The following is an 18,427-nucleotide window of genomic DNA, read 5'->3' as shown; positions in this document are numbered from 1 at the left end:
GGGAGCCTTGAGCAACCTACCTGTCCTTGGGCGAAGTGACCTCAGCACAAGAAGCTGTAGTAATTGGTTGTTTTGGACCATTTCTAGCTCTTTTGTAGTTCACTGTTTAAAATCCGCCTCTGGGCATTTTTTACTGGCTATACTGCTCAGACAAGCTCCACGTGGGTTTACAGAGTGGTCCTAGCAGCAGGGAACTCAGAAAAGCGACTACCTTCTGGATTTAAGTATCTTTGCTTTTTTTTTTCACTTGGAATAGCTTCTGTAGCTTACCTTGAACTAGCCTGAACTGTTTTTTAACTGACTGCTGCATTATTTTAAAATCTGCACTTAAAGTTACATTTTAGTCGAATTTGATCGAAAGTTTGCTTGTTTGTTTGTTTAATTTAACTGTGGACGCTGCCCACTAAAGTGTGCTAGCCTGTGTAACTAATTTATCACTGTTTCTGCATTTTCTGTGTGTTTCTACCAAAAAAACAATCCTTGTTTTCCCGTCTTCCTCGACTAGTTTAGACCAGTTTACAGGCATTGCTGTATTCTGGGCTGTGGTGTAGTTCCTGTGTTGTCCATTACCTTACTTGGATAGAAGGAAGTTTCTTTGCTCACCAGTGGGAGTGGGGAGCCTTGAGCAGCCTACCTGTCCTTGGGGGAAGTGACCTCAGCACAAGAAGCTGTAGTAATTGGTTGTTTTGGACCATTTCTAGCTCTTTTGTAGTTCACTGTGTAAAATCCGCGTTTGCATGGTTTTGCGCGGTTGTGCACATAACGCAGCACCGGTTAAACAAGGTTAAGCTTTTTCTGGCTCCGCCAAGTCTGCTCTTCAAATTTTCCCTTAAGGAAGCTCTCCTCTTAGTATAACCAGACTACTCACTGTATTATAAGCCTAGCACTTGATCTCAATACTTCTCTACTAAGTAAGCACTCTCATACTAAGTAAAGCACTACATCTACTTACCACCCCTGTGAATATCCACTTCCCTTAAAGGTATACCACTCCCTTATACTGTTCTAGCATGTCGAGTAGTAGATTACTGGTGCCATCTCCAGTTCAGCTGGTCAATCTGAATATCTTGAGACAATGCTACAATTGTCTCATGTACACAGACAACCCTCTCCTCCTCCCAACAAACACAAATACATGTGAGAGATGCAACTATATAGCCAAACTGGAGGCTGAACTCTCTCAACTCAGGGCTGGTATGACCAGACAGGAGGAGATGGCAACCACACACACAACAATCCCAGTCCCACATAGACCTACCACAACTGCAAACCAAACACATAAAAACACAAAGACATACTCGGGCTCTAATAAAAACTTACCAAAACAACAGAGGCTCCCAAAGCAGACATCCAAAAATCCACCACCTCAAAACAAAACACATGCAATACATACTTCAATAAATCAGTGTGTCGACCAATCGCAGCCCTTAAGGCCAAACACCTTGCCTGATACACTAGTAATAGGGTACTCCATAGTCAGACACACTGATGTCCCACTGACCAGGCTGAACAAGGAGAAGGTGACTGTGAGCTGTCTATCGGGAGCTAGGATCCGCCACATAACACACGCACTCAGGTCACTCCAAAGCAAGTACAAATATGGCTCTGTCATTGTCCATGCTGGTGTGAATGACCTGAGACATACCTCCCTGGACTACATGAAAAGAGACATAGAGGAGCTCTCCGATTATGTAGCCCAGGCTGTATGACCCTGACCCTGAGCAGCATCTTGCCCTCACCAAGAATGATACCACAATACAAAGACAAGATGATCAGCTTTAACAATTGGCTCAAGTACTGGTGTCATTCTAAGGGGATCCAATGTCTGTCTGCCTGGGATGATATGTTGGGCAAACCACGCTGCTTGAGGGATGGCTTACACCTGTCACCACTGGGCTTCCGGATATTGGCTAAGGCTCTTGCCACCCCCATAGTGCCTTTTTAGGCAAGGCTCAAAGACAAACCACCTCCTTAGAAAACAAAAATGGAAAAAACTAAGGGTAATGCTGCTCAATGCCAGAAGTCTAAATCTCAAGATGCAGGCACTTGATGTACTCCTCAGCATGGAGAACATCGGCGTCTGTGCAGTAACTGAAACCTGGTTCAAGGCTCCTGAGAGCACCCCAGCTACCAGGCTATACCTCGTATCATGCATTTCGCCCCAAAACCCGGGCCGAACCACAAAGGAGGAAGTGTCCATATTCATAAAGGACACCCACACCTCCAGGTTAGTAGCAACACATGAAGCATCAGAGACCATACAGGTGCAACTAACCATAGGCAAAACTGCTATACAACTGGTAGCATGTTACAGACCACCCTCCCAATCTCAAGAACCCCACTCACCCTTCTTGAAGACACTGGAGGATATGAATGTATCACAAAATACCATCATAATGGGAGACTTCAACTACCCAAACATAGATTGGGTACATTATTCTAGCCCTAATACCCTAGCCCAAAGGTCCCTGGAATTCATAAATTCAAATGCACTGGAACAACTAGTCACCTCTCCCACTAGGGGAGATAATATACTAGACCTGATCATCACAAACATGGGGACAAAATGCTCCACACCGGAAGTATACCCCTCACTAGTGAGATCTGACCACAAACTAATCACCCTGGATATACATATCCCACCTCCACCCCCAGCACAAAAGACCACAGTGAAAAACTTCTCAAAAGCAGATTTCACTCTTCTTAAGACTGAGATGGTATCCTTTGAGCCCTCTGTACTAGTGAATACTACATCCCACAATGCCGAATCCTTCACAAATGCTTTCTATGGACATCTCCAAGAATGCATGGATCATGCAATCCCAAAGAAATCCAAGTCCCTCTCCACCAAATGTAAGCGTCCTGTCTGGTGGACCTCAGCCATAAACAAATTGTATAACAAAAGAAGGAAGCTACTGCACGTCAGAGCGAAATCCCATGAAGGGAAGACATCTCTGATCAACATTAGCAGAAAACTACTTTCTCTCATAAAAACATCCAAGGCAAACTTTGAGAGAAAAATCACTAAGGATACTAAAGATAACCACAAAGCCTTCTTCAGCTATGTTAGAAAGCTGGGTGGAAACCATCAGATATGCTCAGAGTTGGTTCACAACAACAAAAAATACACTGAACCCACAGATATTGCTAACATTCTGGCTGACAGGTTCAGTGCAAATTTCTCCCCTCCTTCACCCCCAAAAGAAGAAATACTTATCCCAGCTGAATGTAATCTCCCTGTCATCTCAGATGTCCAAGTGAGAACCGCCCTAAACAAAGCAAAAAACACAGCATCAATGGGACCTGACGGTATCCCAGGGTGCGTGTTACGTGAACTCCAAGAGGAGCTAAACCCACACATAAAAATGCTATTTAACCTTAGCCTTACTTCGGGATATGTACCTGAACACTGGCGTACAGCAACAGTGGTCCCACTCCACAAGGGGGGTGCCTCTACAGACCCTGGAAACTACCGTCCAATAAGCTTAACTAGCCTGGTATGCAAAGCTGTGGAAAGAATCATTATGGAACTCATAAACAGAGACATAGGGGACCTACAGACACTTGACCCCACCCAGTTCGGCTTTGTAAAGGGCAGATCCTGCCTTTTAAACCTGGTTGACTTTTTCTAAACAGTCACTAGAGCCATTGATGAGGGCAAAGCAGTCCATGCAGCATACCTGGACTTGGCTAAGGCCTTTGACACAATACCCCACTCAAGCATCATAGATAAGCTAAACAGCTTAAAAGTAAACCCTTATGTCACTAGATGGGTTGCAAACTGGCTAAAGGACAGAACCCATAAAGTTAAAATTACTGGAGCAATGTCAGACTCAAAGCCAGTCACAAGTGGTGTCCCACAGGGATCTGTCCTAGGACCCCTCTTGTTCGGCATTTATTTCTCAGATGTTAAAGCAAACATGGGAGGGCTGTGGCTGACAAAGTTCACAGATGACTGCAAACTAGGCGCCATAGTCGATACACCAGCAGACACACACATCCTACAAAAAGGCCTCACTGAAACGGACAACTGGTGCCGTAGTCACGGCCTTAAACTAAATGCCAAAAAATGTATAGTCATCCCTTTTGGAAAAAACAAAGTACTGTGCCTGTGTCTAGTAGTGACACAATAAAGGTCCCCTTATATAATAGAATTAGTTTACTGTGCCCCTGTCTAGCAGTGACACAGATGTGACCCCTGGGGTAAACTTACGATCTCCCATCCAGATAGCCTAGTACTATACTATGAAACTATGAAACTATGAAACTAAGGTACAGGGTTTAAGCCTGAGTAAATTAACCTGCCAGCCATCCCTAACTAGGGTGTTTTACAAACAAATAATCAGGATTTAAGTAAACGAAAAATATATGAATTTTCAATTAATTCAGTAAAGTTATCAGCATGAACAGTATGAAGTGAGTAAACATATAAGTATGGAAAATATGAAGTGACATTCACAGTCATCATTAAAAGTCCAAATATTTAAAAAACATACATAAATAAAACAGGATGAGCAAATCTATTATACTGTATGAACCATTACTTAAATTTAAATAATGGTTAAGTTACCAGCACTTGAATATTACGTTTAGTAATGTGGCTTCATTTAAACTAAACAGAAAATCCATCCTACACATAACGATCCATTTTTATTTTATTTGTTTTACTTGTGCAGTAATAATAGCTCCATGATTGTTAGTAAATATAGTATCATAGGAATTTAAAAATGTGTCAACTTGGAAAATCAATCAGCTTCAATAAAAGGTTTATCTAAGTACAAGAATAAGAACAATGCACAGTGAAGTAAAATTAACAGCCAGCTCTAGAAGCACTTTGGAGAATGTGAAATAAAAAAAATCTGTGGAAAGCAGAAAACATTGTTATAGCGTGAGGCTTATGTGTTGTATCTAGTATTTACACAGCATTTTACTGTTTTTGTTTGTCATTTTAATACATGTAAGTTTTAATGCTCCATTGATTTCCATCTTTATTTTATGATCTCCAGAACACTTCAAAAATACATGAAATTTGCCCAGGAATTCAGAAATATTGTGACCACAATCGTGCCAACCCTCTTTTGTTTGTTGTGATGCCCTATTAGCCCCAGTACTCATTAACAATGAATGCAGTCAGGGAAGTATGCACAACCAGCAGCTAATTAAACATAATGGCTGCAGACTCAGCAAGGACTGTGGACAGAGTGAGTAGGAATAAGATGTGGCCACAGGGATGTACAAGCAGTAATGATGCCCACTTGTTGACCATGAGCCTCAAGGGTACTCATTCTGATCTTGCATGCATAGTTGTAGTAAGAGAAAAAAGGTATGTGGCAGCCCAACAGGGTAATAATGCATGTGTGTTAATGTTTTTTGACATAATGGTAAATATATGCAGAGAATATAACCTGTGGAAGGTATTAAGGAAAGGAAGATTAAGGTAGGAGGTTAGGGGAGTCGGGCTACACAAACATAACTCAGACAAGACTGCAAAGGGAATCAGGGGATTCTGTCAGACAATAAATAAGGGTGTATGAAATGTCAGATAATGGAATATAAAAAAAATAATAATACACAATGAGTGGTGTAGAGACATAGACAAGACTGCAAAAGGAGTCGGGGAATTCTGTCAGACAAATAAGGGTGTATGAAATGCACAGATATAAATGTCAAATAATGGAATATAAAAAAAAAATAATAATACATGAGTGGTGTAGAGAAAAGAACCAATATATTGACCAAATACAGTCATGACATCAGCAGGATTTGACCACTGTAAGCTGCACTGTAATAAAAATGTCAGGGACCAAACACCCTACTGGGAAAATTAAGTGCTTATATGCAACCCTTATATAAACCCACAAATTTCTTCACTGACAGTGTGCAAAGCACTTCATATACAAACTGAACTACAAAGAGTATCAGAGAAGCACACAGCAGGTGGTTGTGGCACACTTATAGAAGGAGGAAAAGTGACAAAAAAAACACATACAGCCCTGGGGGGACATCAACCCATAACCCTCATCACTTGCATTAAGCAAAGCACTTCATGGGCAGGATGAGCTACACAACCAGCGAAAGAAGTGGCATCAGGGAAGCAACCAGCAGTTTGTAAAGTTACACTTGTAGATTGAAAGAAAAAAATACAAAACACATACAACCCAGAAGGGACTTGAACCCACACTTGCCGAATGAAAGAAAAAAGAATACAAAAAGTATACAACTCAGAAAGGACCCACAACGCTACTCACCTATAGTGATCAAAGCACGTCATTTGCAGGTTAAGTTACAGAAGCAGTGAGATAAAAGGTGTCAGGGAAGCACACAGCAGTTGGTAGTTGACACATAAAAACACCACCTTTGTGGCGTAATCTATTATCCACAGACATAGTTTACATTGCAAATCACTGCAGGGGTGAGTAGTCTAATCCTTATAGTTGTATCTTATTTTGTGCATGCCTGCTGCACTATGATGCTCAGCTCATATGTAAGCTGGAGCTGGCCAAAGCCAATATATGCGTACATATGGAACATGGTAACCTAGCTGATTGTTAGACAATGAGCAGTATCAGTAATCACTGACTGTACATGGTCAATAGTGGGACTGTTTACAGCCAACATGTACGATATAATTTCAAAAGGTAAATGATTTAGAAGCCATGGATGGGCATGAGTGGGTGTGTTTATCTAGTTTTTCATGAGATTAAAGATTAGAAATGAGAGTATAGGAAAGAGATGAAAACGGGAAGCAAGCAGAAGGAAGAACAGAAGGTGAGTAACTAAGAAGTAAAGAGGATGGCGGTGGGAAGGTGGGGCCATTTTGAGGGGGCAGGCACACATTTTTTATGCATAAACAGATGGTATGATGGGCAAGAAAGTTAGGGACATCACAGGAAGGTCAGAGGGTTAGATTAGATACCAGAAGAGAGACACAGCTATTAGGGTGAGGGGTAACTCAATGAGGGAGGGAGAACACAATGGTGAAGCAGACATCAGACAAACATAAGGAAGACAAGTTATTATAAACATCTTTATTAAATCACACCTACAGAATAGACAAAGGTACGCATATAGAATATAAAAGAAAGCAAATCAAAGTAACATTTTTTCATGCAGTATACACACACATTTCCACCTATAAAATCAGCATTCACTCTCACATTACATAAATTGTTGAATTCCTTCATTCCTTTAACTCACTTCTTTTTCTGAGTATTATTCTGCACGGATTGTTCCTACAGGTTTCATTTAAATCTATGCAATTTCCTTTTCCTTTTCAAAGGATCTTACCTCCAGTTTTTAATCTCCTTTAGATATTCTGAGGGGAGGATTGAACAACTATCAGGGGTAGGCATGGACACAAAATGGAGGGGAGGGGACCACCAGCTGTATAGGATCGGGTGCCACCAGCTGTAGTCTCTGCAGCTGTGACCATCTCTGCAGCTGTGACCCAGTGGGAGATACCACCCTGGGTATAGACACCACTGGGTTCTATCTCAGCAGTTGGTGACAGAGGTGGACAAAGACATGACTTAATGAATTACCGGAGGAGGTTCTTCACCTAGTTCATTTGGACATCCAATCTCCTGTCAATAATCTCACCCACAATGTCTACCAGCTGTCAATGGGTAACAAAGGTGTCACATTCACTGGCACTGCTACCAGTGGGCACAACTGTCCCAGCATCCATTGTAGGACTACCCAAAACAGGTCTTGCAGGCAGAACAGGGATTTTGAAGGTGATTCTGGCAGGGTGAAACATAGACGTGCCAGGTGCTTCTGCTAGTGGTGGTCGTGGTGGTGGTGATCGTGGCTCTGCTGCTGCCATCTGTTGGAGACCAACAGATTTTTCAGAAGGATGGTTGCAGTCCATGATGCTACTGTGTATAATAATAAATTAAATATAGAAAAGAAAACAAACCATAAATAAGATAAATGCATGCAATAGAAAGGATAGTGACAAAGAGGGTGGGGTAAACAGCAGTACAAATACGAAGAAAAACTGAAGCTGATATATATTTGAGTATGTTAAATTTAATAATATATATTTGAAGGATGAAAAATATAACAAGGTTATTAGTTCACTCAAACCAGGGATACCTGAACCAACAGCTATTACCACCAGCTTTCTAAGAGACACAGGAGTAACATGATGAGCTACTTGGACTCACCGGCAGGAGTCTCTAATCTCAGATGCAGAAAAGATGTCTGAAACAAATGTTTGTATATAAAGAAACCATGATACTCAGCTATACATTTCATTCACAGGCTGCAATTAATGGAAACAAATATATTGACAGTTATGTCCACACACCCAAAAATATTACTCAAACATATTTTCTGTGTCTAATGCTGTAATTAATATAATGAGGCAGAATCTCATTAAAAAAATATTTCATAATAACAAAACTGGGGAATGGGAAATAATTAAACCCATAGACATACTCATAATGTGGGACCACAGCCTTAATATTTTGACTCACTTGTCCATGTCTATGGCAGGATGATCTATAAACACACTAATAATAGTTAACAATCATACTGTCATCTTTGACCTATTTCAGTTATCACAGAACTGGCAGCAATGTCTGAAAGGTATACTTTTTGTAAATTAGTCTCTCCTACTGTTAATATTAAAAGCAGTGACATTCCCACTCTTGGCAAGTAATCAAGGAGCCTGAATCCTCACCACTGACACTGGATAGGTATGTTCACTCGGACCAAAAATGGATACACCCAGTATTTCCAGATGTAGCTCTCTGTATCAAGCACAATTTCCCATAAGACCACACAGGGAACAAACCCAGTCTGGGGTCTGGGTTTCTCTGTCTCTCCCAGGACCCCAGTAAGACTTCCCATTGGCACAGCTGTAGAGTTAAGTCCTCAGACAAGTGTCCAAGCCATGTCCTCCACCACTCTCTCTATAAAATCAATGCTTTGTGCCCTGCTCCAAGTAGATGACATACACATACACACACACACACACACACACACACACACACACACACACACACATGGGAAGGGCTGGCACAGGTTTACTAGCTATGCCCCCTTCTGCCCAGACTTTAAGGTAGTTACTACCATCAGACACTCCCAAGCCAAGTACTCTTAGGCTCTTACAAGGGTACCCAATTTTACTCAGTGATTATGATATTAGTACGAATGGTAGTTTGACCAATGCAGTAAGGCTTTCAGGAGTGGCCAAAGAATCACCAAACAGATATGAATACTCTCAAAGGTTAAAATATTCACTAAAGGACCAGCCACAATGAAAAGTTTAAATATATTTAATAATAAATAATAAGAGAACATGAAAATATTAAATATCTGTTTACAATAGACATTAGAGTTTCAACAAGAAATATTAAAATAACACAGATGAATAGAATCACCCAGATACAGAAAACAGTATTTAATTAATCTCAGTATATTTTCCTGACTAATCTAAAGAGTTACTATTCCCTGGTCACTTACTAGTGCAAGGCAAGATGAAGTAGGTAAGTGATCCTTGTGTGTCAGGTTTCCAAAACAGAGTGCCATGAGACTTCAGTCTCACCTAGTATTAATCATTATTTTAGTGATGGATTCCAAAATGACATCACATACATCTGGTCATATGACTTCTGGTTCCCATGCAACCCTCCCCCCCAGGCTAGAAGATGTCAGGATTTAGTAGCTATGTGTCAATAATGCACACACACACACACACACACACACACACACACACACACACACACACACACACACACACACACACACACACAGCTTTGCTAAGATTTGCTGCAGCTCCTGGAAGTCATAAAACCATAAAACATTTCCACTCTTTCTACAGGGCTAATAACCCATACTTTTTTACAGACATTGCATCTCTGGCTTCATTCAAATCTGTGAGGTTAACATCTTTATGGCCTAGGCCCTGTAATTTAATTTCTTACTATTTTTAAAGTTTCAGATTAACCTCTTCTCCTCCAGTATCTTCTGTTAAAACATATACATTTAAACAGTTACAATAATGCATGTATATTTCTTTTTTGTTCCAGCAGGGTATACTGTTGATACATTTTTAACACAAGCAACTTTACAAATACATGTTTAATCCCAGGTATCTCTACAAATCAGTTCAATATACAAATGACATATAATTCTTTACAAAATTCCAGATAGCTGTGTTGGGATATGTTACACATCCAGTGCCCTACTTCTCCTAGCATACCTCACATCATCACAAAAGCTGTACAGTCTAAAGCAAGTATACTCACCCTGTTAGGCACTACAGTCTCTTCCTGTGCAGCTACCTTTTCAACATCTTCAGGAGCTGCAGATGTATAAAGAGGACTGTGGGATATTTGTGGACAGCATGCAGTAGCAGGTGATATGTACAGCTAAATTATACTTACAGTGCATAGGTGGGGACTGGCATTTTGCTTCATCATGCCATCAGCATAGGAAGTCAGGATCATGGCACTTCTTATTATTGTAATGGTAAGGGCAGTGTTCCTCCATGAGAGGGATGACAGTAGCATGGGTGACAGCCTTGGCTAAACTATTCCAGTCTTCAATCTTATACTAAGGCCTTTTATAGTCCTTCTGAGCCACTGGCTGTAATCCTTAATGGAGGAGGTCCAGAAAATGTTTAGACTCTTCTTCATACCACCTTTGTGCTCTTAAGGAGCACCACCCTCTTCTTCTCTAGCCATGATATATCACTTTAAAGAATCTCACCGAAAAATGGCAGAAGACTGGCATACAGATCAGTGTTTGTGTGTCATCACATTGATGGGCATTAGCTGTCATCTCTTTTGCGTGCTGGCTAATGCGCTACACCGACATTGCTACAGTATCATTTTCATTCTCAATGGTACTTTATAAAGTACGAAATATGGCAGTCCTGTATCTCTGTGTATATATAGGTAAAAAAAACAGGCACTAGTGTGATTTCATTTCAAGATGGTTATAGGTGGTATTACAAATCTCCACCTAAAGGTTTGCAGTGGACCATGCATGCACGATGCTGCCACAGGGACATAGGCTTGTACATGGCACCAAGTACAACTGAGCACAATGGATAGCAAGTGTGTTCACTGGGAAGGCTGAGGGATTCAGAAACAATAATGAGTTGAGCCTTAATTAGTATACTTATCATGTCCAGCCAGAAGAATCTGTCCAAGGGTGAACAGAGAGAAATAATGTAATAAGGACCAGAAACTTCAAACCTGCCATAGCTGAACCTGTAAAGTATACCTGCTTTTAAGTTCTGTTACAGTTGTTCACCATAGTATCAAATAAGATGAGCAATACTTTTAAATGTTTTGGGAAGGTGTATTAAGCATTGTACTGCAAGGTTAAGGCATTCCTAACATTATTTAGCAATTACCTAAGCATGAACATAACCATTTGGCTGGATTTAAATATGCAGCAGGAGCAGCTCAGTTGTGTGTCATTTATATATTGCTGAAGCACTCCACAATCTTGTTTTGCCTTATTAGCGTACATGAAGATGCTCATTTTAATAAAGCTTCTCACTGATGTGCCATTATATGGCCAATGGCATATACTGAGGCTTACCATAATATCTAGCCTGGTGAAATCACTAAACTTGTTTTTCTGAATCACTTGTTTTTTTTATCTGGCAAAGGTTTTAGAATCTGGCCCCTTGTTCATATCAAATGAAGTATCATAATGGCAGAATGGTTTAGAAAAGAAAAAAAAGAAAACAGTGTACTATGCTGTTGGATTTTATAGCAAATCACAGATCCTGTTACTTGAATGTTTGATTTTTTATTTCATATATTTGCTGCTTAATAAATTCTTGTTTTTGACCCATTCAAATGTTGCAAGTACTTTAGGCAAAAAAGGCCTTTGAATAAAGAAAGTTAGTATTGTTCCTCTGTGAGCTTTTATAGTTCTGCTTTGCATGCCTTTTTTAAATTATATCCTTGAATTATGCCATTTCTCTACATTTTTGAGTGTTTCCATCAACCTCTGCCATCTCTGCCCCCTTTTTTCATACATGAATGATTTAACTATTAATATTAATTTTTCTGTGTTCTAAATGATTAAGGTAATACTGTTAAATAGAAAAACAATAAGCCAAAAAGACTGACTATCTCACAAAATAATAAATGTATTCAATAAACTGCAACACTGCAAAGTTTTAGAGTACAAAACTCTTTCTCAATGCAACCAGTGTTGTAGTATAATTAATTATAAATAAGTATAATTATATATAATTATATATTAATTATAAATAAGTATAATTATTTTTCAGATGGAATTTTTTATTGTATTTAGTTTCATATTACCGGTTTTGAATAGTGATTTAGTATTTAAGTAATATAATAATTTAGTTTTTTAGTGGATGCACAAGCCAGTGCATTTCTTTGTGCCGGTCCCAAGCCCGGATAAATGGGGAGGGTTGCGTCAGGAAGGGCATCTGGCATAAAACTTTGCCAGATCATTTCATGCAGTCACCAGTAAATATTTCCATACCAGATCGGTCGAGGCCCGGGTTAACAACGACCGCCACCAGTACTGTTAGCCAACAGGGTGCAGGCGTAAATTGGGCTACTGTTGGCCGAAGGAGGAGAAGAGGCGGAAGGCATGGCTGAAGGCAGGAAGAGAGGAGAAAGGCTAGGACTGTGGTACTGAGAGTCGGAACTTTGAATGTTGGCAGTATGACTGGTATAGGGAGAGAGCTAGCTGATATGATGGACAGAAGGAAGGTTGGTATATTGTGTGTGCAAGAGACCAGATGGAAGGGGAGTAAGGCTAGGTGTATCGGAGGTGGGTTCAAATTGTTTTACCATAGTGTGGATGGGAGGAGAAATGGCGTAGGAGTTATTCTGAAGGAACAGTATGCGAGGAGTGTTTTGGAGGTGAAAAAAGTGCTGGATAGAGTGATGTTTATGAAGCTGGAAATTGATGGTGCAATGATGAATGTTGTTAGTGCATATGCTGCACAAGTTAGGTGTACAATGGATGAGAAAGAAAAATTTTGTAGTTAATTGGATGAAGTGGTGATGACTGTACCCAAGAGTGAGAGAGTGGTGATTGGAGCAAATTTCAATGGGCATGTTGATGAAGGGAACAGAGGGGATGAGGAAGTGATGGGTAGGTATGGTGTTAAACAAAGGAATACAGAAGGTCAGATGGTAGCAGATTTTGTGAAAAGGATGGACATGGCTGTGGTGAATACGTATTTTAACAAGAGGGAGGAGCATAGGGTCACATACAAGAGTGGAGGAAGATGCACACATGTGGATTATATCATATGTAGGAGGGCCAGTTTGAAGGAGATTGGAGACTGTAAAGTGGTGACCGGAGAAAGTGTAGTTAGGCAGCATAGGATGGTGGTTTGTAAGATGACGTTGGTGATCAAGAAGAGGAGGAGGTGTGTGAGGACAGCACCAAGGATCAAATGGTGGAAAATGAAAAAGGGTAATTGTGAGGTGGGGTTCAGGGATGAGTTAAGACAGGCACTGGGTGGCAGTGAAGAGTTACCAAATAGCTGGGTAACTACAGCAGAGCTAGTAAGGGAGACGGCTAGAAAGGTGCTTAGTATCACATCAGGACAGAGGAAGGATGACAAGGAGACATGGTGGTGGAATGAGGAAGTACAGAAGAGTATACAGGCAAAGGGGATGGCAAAGAAGAAGTGGGATTGTCAGAGAGATGAAGAAAGTAGACAGAAGTATAAGGAGATGAGGTGCATGGCAAAGAGAGAGGTGGCGAAGGCTAAGGATAAGGCATATGAAGAGTTGTATAAAAGGTTAGACACTATGAAGGGAGAAAAGGACCTGTATTGATTGGCTAGACAGAGGGACTGAGCTAGGAAAGATGTGCAGCAGGTAAAGGTGATAAAGGATAAGGAGGGAAACATACAAGCGAGGAGAGTGTGTTGAGGAGATGGAAAGAGTACTTTGAGGGGTTGATGAATGAAGAGAATGAGAGGGAGAGAAGGTTGGATGATGTAGGGATAGTGAATCATGAAGTGCAATGGATTAGCAAGGAGGAAGTAAAGATAGCTATGAAGAGAATGAAGAATGGAAAAGCTGTTGGCCCAGATGACATACCTGTGTAAGCATGGAGGTGTTTAGGCAGTGGAGATTTTAACCAGATTGTTTAATGATATCTTAGAAAGTGAGAGGATGCCTGAGGAATGGAGAAAAAGTGTTTTGGTACAGATTTTTAAGAATAAGGGTGATGTGCAGAGCTGTAGTAACTACAGAGGGATTAAATTGATCAGTCACAGCATGAAGTTTTGGGAAAGAGTAGTGGAAGCTAGGTTAAGAAGGGACGTGATGATTAGTGAACAGCAGTATGGTTTCATGCCGAGAAAGAGCACTACAGATGCGATGTTTGCTCTGAGAGTGGTGATGGAGAAGTACAGAGAATGTCAGAAGGAGTTGCATTGTGTTTTTGTAGACTTAGAGAAAGCATATGACAGGGTACCTAGAGAGGAGTTGTAGTATTGTATGAGAAAGTCAGGAGTGTCAGAGAAGTATCTAAGAGTGGTACAGGATATATACGAGGGTAGTGCGACAGTGGTGAGGTCTGCGGTGAGAGTGACAGATGTGTTTAAGGTGGAGGTGGGGTTACATCAAGGATCAGCTCTGAGCCCTTTCTTATTTGCAATGGTGATGGACAGATTGACAGACGAGATCAGACAGGAGCCTCCATGGACTATGATGTTTGCAGATGACATTGTGATCTGTAGTGAGAGTAGGGAACAAATGGAGGAGACCCTGGAGAGATGGAGATATGCTCTAGAGAGAAGAGGAATGAAGGTCAGCAGGACTAAGACAGAATATATGTGTGTGAATGAGAGGGAGGATAGAAGAATGGTGAGGATGCAAGGAGTAGAGGTGGCGAAGGTGGATGAGTTTAAATACTTGGGGTCAATAGTTCAGAGTAACGGTGAGTGTGGAAGAGAGGTGAAGAAGAGAGTACAGGCAGGATGGAGTGGGTGGAGAATAGTGTCAGGAGTGATTTGTGACAGAAGAGTACCTGTAAGAGGGAAAGGGAAGGTCTACAAGAGGGTAGTGAGACCAGCTATGTTATATGGGTTGGAGTCAGTGGCATTGACAAATAGGCAGGAGTTTGCGCTGGATGTGAGAGAGTTAAAGATATTAAGATTTGCACTGGGTGTGATGAGGGTGGAGAAGATTAGGAATAAGAGTATTAGAGGTCAGCCCAGGTTGGAAGGCTTGGAGACAAAGCCAGAGAGGCAAGATTACATTGGTCTGGACATGTGCTGAGGATGGATGCTGAGTATATTGGGAAAAAGATGCTAAGGATGAAGCTACCAGGTAACAGAAAAAGAGGAAGGCCTGAGATAAGGTTTATGGATGTGGTGAGAGAGGACATGCAGGTGGTTGGTGTGACAGAGCAAGATGCAGAGGACAGGAAGAAATGGAAACAGGTGATCCGCTGTGGCAACCCCTAACAGGAACAGCTGAAAGAAGATGATGAATAATTTTGTTTTTTAGTAATATAATTATTATCAGTGGAATTTGTCCTGCAAACTTAGCAAATACAAAAACTAATACATTAATATATCATGGAGCTAATTCAATATTTTATATTTTTACATAGTTTCAAATTACAAAACACATTGTGTATGTTTTAATTTACAATATACACTGTTTGTTGAAAATTCAATAATTATATGCACAAATAAATCATTAAATAAATAACTAAATAAATGGAAGTTTATAAACTGATTCTGGATGGACCCAGTGTCAGTGGCCTAAGTTATAGCAAACACTTTATACTCACTTGGCCGTTAAGACCAGGGGTAGATTAACATGCAACATTAATTGCCAGTAAAGATTATATGCTTCCAGCCTGTTATTAAAAATTGTTGTTTTTATTAGTTTGTGTAACTTATATATGTTCATAGATACTCTCAGGCAATTTTTGTGAAGTCTTAGTTATGGAAAAGATACCTCAGGCATTGCATCAACATATGTACCTTGCCCCTCTACTACGGCAACAAAAGTGACCAGTAGTTCCAAAACTTTGTCCATGTGCACAGACATAACTATGGCGAGGCAGCAATGAACCTACAATATTTATAGTGGCTATTTCTGTTGCTGTTTTATAGCCAGTATTCTAATCTCTTTTGTTTACTATTTTAAGGTTAACACTCACCACCTTAGTAAGTTTACTGATACCTAGAATAATTTTTTAGATTTCAAATATAGTATTTCTTAAAAAAAAAAAAAAAAAAAAAAGAAGTAGAATTCAGTATACATGTTAAACTGAAAAATCAGCTGAATTCTTATTAATGTTTTATGACCCTTCCACCAATGCCTTTCCAGAGGCATTCCTAAGAATATTGCTGGATATTAAAAAAATCAACATTCAGGTGTTAATCTAGACAATCTGTTCAACTGCTTTTCAGGGCACTGCTTAACATACAGTGAGTAACTACTATAGCAATAACCCACGCCTGGGTGTGGGTAATGCGGGATTTAACCACGGTTGGCGTGGTTTGGTCCCGAGGGTGAAGCCCGAGGGACCAGACAAAGACAATCGTGGTTAAATCCCGCATTACCCACACCCAGAAGTGGGTTACTGCTATTATACTATGACATTATTTAAGAAAAGAAACAATTACTTTTCTTAAATAATGGCATTGTATAATGCCTCTTTGCTGCCCTTCCGCAGCTGTCTGGCATCCACGGCAGTTCTGATGTACTGCGCATGCCTACACAGTACATCAAAGCTGTGGCCAAAAACAATGGAGAAAGCAAGATCTCCGTTGCTTTTTTACTGTTTCGCTATGTTAAATGGATTTAACATAGCGAGACAGCTTTAAAATAAGCAATGGAGATGTCCGTTGCTTATTTTAAAGCTGTCTCGCTATGTTAAACCCATTTAACATAGCGAAACAGTAAAAAGCAACAGAGATCTTGCTTTCTCCGTAGCTTTTTTATTTTTTAAACCTGTCTCGCTATGTTAAATGGGTTTAACATAGCGAGACAGCTTTAAAATAAGCAACGGAGATCTCCGTTGCTTATTTTAAAGCTGTCTCGCTATGTTAAACCCATTTAACATAGCGAGACAGGTTTAAAAAAAAAAGCAAAGGAGAAAGCAAGATCTCTGTTGCTTTTTACACACTGTGTCACTATGTTAAAGGAGTTTAATATAGCGAGACAGCTTTAAAAAAAGCAACGGAGATCTCCGTTGCTTTTTTTAAACCTGTGTCGCTATGTTAAACTCTTTTAACATAGCGAGACAGTGTTTTAAAAAAAGACTTATACTAATGGAAAAAGCCCGGGCGACCGGACCTTTTTCCATTAGTATAAGTCGATTTACAACGTGCACGCTGGCCAATCAGCGTGCACGTTTTGGAATATTAATAGTATAATATGGCACTGGAAATATGGTTGTAGTTGTCCTGCAAATCCTAAACACATTTGTCCTACTAGTATCATCCTTAGTTTAACATCCAAATAACTGATCACATTTTCAAAACTAGCACTCTATGAAAATGTATATTCTATCAAAATATACAAAGAAAGTGATGCATCAAGTAAGCACAATTAGCACTGCTCACATTTAAAAGTGTTTGTTTTATGTGATAGAGGAAGTTGACAGGATTTCTGGGGTCATGATTTTAACAGCAAGATGAAAATATATTTTATGTACTGTCCTTAAGATGGCTTTTAATATTTGTTTTAATGTGATTAGACAACTAGATATGTTGTTGTTTGGGTGGATTGCTTTTTTCTGTTCTTATAAATGAAATATCTTGTGTATTTAAGGCAAAAACCCTCACCCAAATATTAAATTCATTTTTTTATGTTTTGTGGGGTCTTCTACAAATGATTGAAGTAAAATTCCTTGAGCATTTGTAACCTGAATAAACAACATGGAGGAACATAACCTCAGTCTTTGTTTTTCATAAAAAATCATTGCCTGTGTGATTTCTAATTGTGCTCTGACAATGATTCACTTCTTCAGGGAGATTTCTCATTTCGTCACATTTTGTGTGATTGTGGAGGTGGTATCTCTAGGGTGAGGAAGTGGCAAAAAACACTTGAAGTTATTTATTTATTTATTTATTTATTTTTTAATTTTATTTATTGCCATTTGTGTTTTGGGCACTTTTTTGTCATTATGATCCTTAGTATTTTATAATTTGCACGTGGGTTTGGTTTTTAGTTTTTACTTTTTTGTGCATTTATGAACATGCAGAGGTGATTTATATTTATTTTTTCTTAAATAAAGCATTAAAAGAGTAATGAAACACTGACTGGGTACTCTGTTTTAGTTAAAAAAATGCAAATGTGGCTCAAGAAAAAAATTTTACATAAGGCAGGTTTTTGCATATTTATTAGGGTATTATAGCAATGAATTCAAATAGTCTACCATGAAAAAAAAACTGGGTTGTAAAAATGAATCCAGGCTTAGATGGAAATGT

This window comes from Protopterus annectens, chromosome 10.part0, assembly GCF_019279795.1.
Source record: "Protopterus annectens isolate FY-2018-M chromosome 10.part0, PAN1.0, whole genome shotgun sequence".
Taxonomy (NCBI): Eukaryota; Metazoa; Chordata; order Ceratodontiformes; family Protopteridae; genus Protopterus; species Protopterus annectens.
Note: the sequence above shows the minus strand (reverse complement) of the source record.